Source organism: Talpa europaea, assembly GCF_964194135.1.
Source record: "Talpa europaea genome assembly, chromosome: 11".
NCBI classification, from domain to species: Eukaryota; Metazoa; Chordata; class Mammalia; order Eulipotyphla; family Talpidae; genus Talpa; species Talpa europaea.
In genome coordinates this window covers 85392266-85399291 of record NC_140078.1, presented here as the reverse complement: position 1 = coordinate 85399291, position 7026 = coordinate 85392266, and positions in this window count along the sequence as shown.

Sequence of the window (7026 nt, the reverse complement as noted above, 5' to 3'; positions counted from 1 at the left end):
AAAACAGACCAGACTCTCTGGAGGGGGGCACTGTCACCCCCAAAGAGGCATACATTGCCCATAGATTCGAACAAACCACTGTGGGTATCGTGATGAGTTCATAAAAGATGAGACATGAACCACCCCGTCGAACAACATTGGTCATCTAGTCTTGTCTGAGCTGTCTGCACAACTAACTACTTAAATGAGGATAGTTTTATGGTTGCTGTGATGGGAATCAAGCCAGGGGATGAAACCAATGGGAAGCAGCGATGGGGAGGACAGGAGCATTTCTCAGTCCCTATTTCCAGAAAATTCCTAAGGCTACAAATTTGGACCTCAGTGATGGAGTATGCCCCTCACCCCTGCTAGTGCATGAGGCTATGTGGTTTTTTAATTCCTTTGCTGTCTAAATATAGCCTCGTAGATAGCAAACAAAAGGAACAGTGGAAAGGGCAACTCTTCTGTCTCAGCTATTAGCACAAGAAAAACCCCTGTATCTATAAATGGAAAAAATATGGTAACGGTTACTAAATCCCTTAAAAAAATAAAGAGTAAAAAATTTCTTTAACCCAGTAAGTTCCAATCCTCAGAATATTTCCCAATGGAATGTACAGATGTGAGCAAAGATAAGGACGATTAACCCAGAGTTGAGTATAACAGGAATCAATCTAAATGTGGTTTAAAATAGGACATAACTGGCATGTCCCTCAATGTGGACTAATAAGATAAACAATGATATTATGGTGCAATGAAATGTTGCTCAATGTTAAAAATGATGGCATAGAGGTCGGGTTTTTTTTCTAAAAGATTTAATAGTAAATATTTCAGATGCTGTGGATCTGGTTGTCTCTTGCAACTGTTCAATTCTGCACTAAAATCAAATCGGTCAGAGACAATACATAAGCAAATGAGCATGCTGTATTTCAATTACCTTTTATTTACAAAACAAGCTTTGGGCATGATTTGACTCTCAGACCACAGGTTACTGAAAGTTAGTATATTTCAAGGTTGACCTATGCCCACATATATTAGTAAGTAAAAACAAACAAACAAAAAAAAAAAACACCTGGGTTGAAAAGAATTTCTCTTTCGAGAATAATGATAACCACATACAAGCTTAGAAAAAGCTCTGAAGAAAAGAATTATGGTGTTTCACTTTTTTTTCTATATGCATACTCATTATATCTTTTCACTCTGGAGGAGAGAGATGTGAAACAAAAAAGTATATTTTAGCTAAAAAGCAAAAATCACATCCTAGAGAGAAACTGGCCTAATATTCAGGTAAACAATGGCACTCTTAAAATCTCTCAATTTTTGACCATTGTCAACCAACTGAGAACCTGAAAATGACACTTTGTCATCAGGTACAACAAAAAGTTAGCATGCATAAATGGAATAAATCCAGCCCTAGCCAGTTCTAATTTGTCTGGCTTTTCTTTCTTTTTTTCAAAGATTTTTATTTATTTTATTTATTTTGTGTAGAAGAGCTGGGGTGTAGGCCAGAGGTGCGGGGGTGAGAGGATTCACCAGAGACAGAGTGGGGAACAGAACAGGCAGATCTATCCGGTAAGCTCCCCGCCTGGGAGGGGGTAGCAGGGAGATATGGAACTACTTAAGCCCTTGGTGGTAATAGCGCTGAGACTTAAACCCTAGGTCACCAGGGAGGCCCCCAGTCTGGCTTTCCAATGCCTTTTTCCAAATTCTGCTTGAGGGTTCCTCCCAGTCTATGTTCCTCCATGAACTCGAAATTGTACAACATAGAACATGTTTTTTAACCTGCAAAGTAGAACCCTATGAGGCATCTCTCCAAGTTCTCAAGGTTCTGTGACTCTATGTTGAGAGGCCATCAGCAGAAAGAAGTGTGGCCTTTGGTTACCTGTTACATTTGCAACCATCACAATAGCTACTGCACCGAAACTGTGAGGCCTGCAGCTGCCTACTCACAAAGTTGTTAAGTGCCTTTGCTTGTCTCCTAAAGTGTGCTGAATTATGGCTGCAGGACATAACACTTTCCATTCGTGACCTCAGCTGAGCTCAAACTGATGGCAGTTTAAGCTGAAATGGCACACCAACTGAACAGGAAGTCTACTCTAATCCACTTGCCATTTAGTTAAGAAGAGAGTCCATTTCAAAGAGAACCATTAAAATTTAATTTGTTGAGGGGCTGGGTTTAACAGCAAAGTCAATGTTGTTTAAGGTGATACTGTTAGGAAACCTTACCATTCAATTTTATTTTCAATGCTATGCCTCCAGCCCAGCACATTTGCGCTAGAAGAGGTCTGCACCAGTCCTGTCTGGGGCGCTAGTGTCTCTAGTCTACAGGACCTCAGCCCTGGGAGATGTTGGCTGGCAGCAGGGAGATGACTAATGCACAGCAGGCCCACATTTCCAGAGCTTCAGTTAGAAGCAAATTGTTCATTATGTTATGAGCCAGAGGTCTGAGGTAAGCAGCACAGTCCTAAAATTTTCACCCAGCATCAGCCTCCCCTCTCCCAAGCCCAGCTTCCACTTCAGGTCTCTTGGGAGCCTCTAATGAGCTCTTGGAGAGGCAAAATTTTTATTATCAGCAGAGAATGGGCTCCCAACTGACCTCTGTGAAACAGCTTACCTTTCTTGCTGTGTTCCTTCCTCACAGAGCAAAACTCGCCACAAACTATGCTGTGAGCTAAAATAGGAAATGTCTGAAGGTACAAGTGACTGCTTGCTTTGTCCAGCTAAGAAATCTGTATTGGTGAAGAAATCAAGCCAGACACAGTAAAAGGGCAAGAAAGGAAATAGGTGTTACGTGGGGAGAGGTCTTGTCTGTAGTGTGATATCCTGGGCATCTTCCCAGGTTATCAGGAATCTATGAGATGAAGTGTCATAAAAAGAATTAGGGGGCCTCCCTGGTGGCACAAGGGGTTAAGACGCAACCTATGAAGCTTCCGCAGCCTCTGCAGCATGAGTTCGATCCCTGGCCAGGGAGAAACCCACAGGGCACAGCAGACCTCTCTCATGCCCACTGCTCCCCTCAGCAGTGTGTTTCAGTCAGTCTGCCTGATCTGTTCCCCACTCTATCCCTGGAGAATCCTCTCAGCTCTCCCACACCTCTGGCCTGTACCCCAGCTCTTGTATGCATAAATAGATCTTAAAAAAAAAAAGAATAAGTGTTCAGTAGAGCTGAGGGACATAGGTTACTGGTTACACCCAAATTACCAGTGAGTAAACTCTGTGTGTGTGTGTGTGTGTGTGTGTGTGTGCGTGTGTGTGTGTGAATGAATGCAAAGCCACTCTTAGAGCATTTCGGAAAACTGTAAGTTGGGTTCAAAGAGACAGTCTTAGTAAGTCAGATAATTGGAATGCTAATCTGAAGTTGTCACAAGTTCTCTTAACGAGAGGCTGGGGATGTGGGTCAAAGGCCATAAGGATGGATAATGAGGAGAAATCTCCACTGACAAAGGCTAAAGAGTCTGACCTGTTAACTGTCATTCACCAACAACTTGTCAACCTTACACCTCTTTTCTAATTACATAAACTGAAACTTGTTCAAATCTTTGGGGTTTCTATTCATTTACCAACAAATATTTACAGTGTTCCTATATTCCTTATTATTCAAACTCATTCATGAAATATCAGTAAGTATATCACCTGGGAAGTCCGGGTTTCAGCGTTACTGAATCAGCATTCATATTTTACCAGTAATTATTTTACAAGTAATTATTATACATATTATGGTTTTACAAGCACGGGACTATGATGAACATTTGTTGTGTGAATAAATGCAGAAGGGAATGCAGGTGCCCAGAAGGGCTTCTCAGTCAGGGGAATCCAGCTCTGCTGTATTTATGAAGGGAATCCCCCCCGCTCAGTTTCCCCCAGTGCCACACTCACAGAAGCAGGCTGGCACCAGAGCACACTGGGACTTTCAAAGAACAGTATCGAGCAGGGATGGGTGAACAGGAAAAGCTCACCTCCTTCACGTAAGCTGGGGAGTGAGGGCTGTTGCCCAAATTTCACTATCCAAGGAGGCACTGGAAACTTGATGTGGGTTACTCTAGGGGTCAGTGGGCAGCAGGCTGTGTTGCAGGTTCCAGGTAGTAAATTTGTTTTGGATTCAACCAAATGGATTGGTGTTGAAGGACAAAGCAGGGTCTAGGGGACAGTCATGTAGTTAACCCTGGAAAGATTTGATGACAAGGCTGACAGAGGGAACTGCGTGGGTGCACCTGGAGATGTATGCCTTGCCTTAAGATAGGTTTCTCAGATCAAAAGGTTATTTTAGATATCCCTAAATCTAGCAATCTGCATTCATGGTAACAGTTTCTCCCAAGGTCCACAGGCTTCCACTGGCTTTAGTTCCACATACCAAGGTAACACTGTGGACATCTTGGGGAAAGTTGCCTGAATATTTGTGGGGAAGGCAGATCCTGCCAATATGCATCTTTTCTTTGAGCTTATTCAGCGGTACCACTCCATGTACCAGGGAACCCATTGAGTTACCTGACAAACGATACACAGGAGCTATACAGACAGCTATCTGCATGCTTCCTGACTTGCTTTATGTTTCTTCCCTGCTGAAATCTTTTACTTAAGAGATGATTGATCTAAGTAGCTAAGCAAACTGTGGTAATGGAGTAGGAAGGCAGAAATACCTGCCAATGGTCAGACACAAATGCTTTCTGATAAAACTAAGCCAAATTCATAAATATCTGCTTTTTGTCTGCCTAAAACCCAATTTCTCATTATCCTTAGATTCATCATTTCCAAACTATTACTCTTTTGGGTCTCAAATCATTATGTCCCATGGGCTTCTCAACTCTGGGCTCCAAGGATGAAAATGAAAATCACATCCTGGCCATAGTGAGGGGCTCAGGGCTGGAGTTGTGTCCCAGGCCCAAGTCAATCAACATATCCCATTATTCTCCTTTCTCCCAACTTAAGTACTAAACCCATTACTAAAATTGGTCATGCCCCCAGAATAGGCCTCATTTAGCTGGACTTCTTCAAGGAGGTACTGCAGGCTGATCATCTTAAAAATTAGGAAATTGAGACAAGCAAAGCTATCCTTCAACTTTTGGCAAACTATTGGTCAGTAAGACTAAAAGTTTCTACTAGTTAATATCTCCTCAATTTAAACATTAAACAAATGAGTTCTTGGGTTAGTTAGCATTTTTAATCCTTATGATAATATAACAAGAAAATGTTGCTATCTCAGATAACTCAGGTTCAGAGTGGTTAACTCATTCACCTTAAGTCACACAGCCAATATACCTCTTTTTCTTAAAAGGAAAAGGTTCAAACCATTGACTTTTGTTTGTTAATTTTTAGAGGTAAAATAACTGATTTTTTTTTAGTTATTTAATTGGCAAATATTACTTGAGCACTTACTACAAATCAAGAGGTTACGTGAACAAGGCTGTCAAAGCACTTCATAGAAAGTTGTGTCCTAGTAAAAACATTTTTTTTAAAAAGGCTGGATTGTAAGTATGCTGGGGTAGCTCAGGCTACAGCGGTGGAACAATTATTGAACTGCTAATGCCATCTGTCTGCATCTGTGCTTTTGAAAAGGATGAATAGAGCATATTTTCCTATAGCTACTTAAGGTATTCGGCAGGGATACATATAAAGTGGCCACTAGGACCTAGAGGGGAGCTCACAATATTACATAAGGCATGCAGAATTTTTTTTTAAATCCCATAAATCTAGTAATCTTATTTCTATGATATAAACTAAAGGTTTGGCTTGGTGAAAATGAAAAGGACATGGGACTGGAATCATTCCAAATCTAGGTTTTCTTCTTGCATTCTGGCTTCTTTTGTTCATCTGTTTGTTGCTTTACTTTGGTTATTGGTTTCTGAGCTTCTCTGAAGCTTGGTTTTTTCCATTTCTACATTTGACTTATTAAAACCTCTTTCACAGTGGCTATTATGATGAATAAAGAGACACAAGGAAAGTGCCTGGCTCAGTGCCTGTCACATGGTAACCACTCAACACATCTCTTCCTCCCCAGTGGAAAGCAAAGTGACTGAGAACTTTGGAAAATCATTCTATGCGCTTATTGCTTCCAGCATATCTACCACTTCTTTAAATTGATCTGATTAACCTTTAAATGAAGAAAAGGTCTTTCATTCACATACAATTTGTCAAGCTCTTATGTGTGTGCTTCTTTTTTTAAATCATATGGTTCAGCAAAAAGTTTAAAAATAGAAATGCTAGTTAAAGATGAGACCAGAATTTTGTTCAAAGCAAGCGGTTTGCCTCTATTGTTTCTAAAGGGAACAAAAATACTATTGCACTATAAATACTCCCGAGGCTGTGTTATGGAGTCTACAGGATAAATTTGAAAACCAATAAAGTTTCTATGTGTAGGGTAAAGAAAATATCAGGCTTTTCCGCCCTTCCGCCATCAGGATAGAAGATGGATCATTGTCCTGAATGCATGCCTGATGGCGGGCACCTGGAATAGGGTGTGGGCATAGGTAGATGGGATTCAGCTGAGCTAAGACTGTGCTTTTAAGGGCGGCGTTATGGGGACGCTAACAGCAGCAGCAGCAGCAGCAGCACCTGAAGGAGAAGCCGAAGCAGAAGCAGAGAACGCCAGAGAGCCCAGATAGAGTGAAGACTTGCTGGGGGCTGGGAAGTCTGCCAGCCTCCCAGCTCCCCAGCCAGCACCCCTGCCTGCCATATGCCTGGTGAACCCCAAATAAAAAACCTGCAAAACTACTGAGGACTCTGACTCCTCCTTTACCCGGTCTGCATGGGATCAGAAAACCTGCACTGTGCCATGTCCTGCCTTTACATATGACATTTCATATCCCTTAAAGTATAAAATTCTTGTTAAAAATATTGAAAATTTAGAAGGGGTAAGAGAAAAGACAAGCTTTACCATTATATAATATTAACAGTGTTGACTCTTGAAGTCACTGTGTCATGTAGAGAGAGCAAGGTATTTTTCTTATTAGACACAGACATGAGCAGAGTTAGCACACGAACCAGTAAACTCCAAATTCTAGAATAAGAAAAAAGAGAGAAAAATAATTAGAAGAGTAGGTATTTGGAAATGTG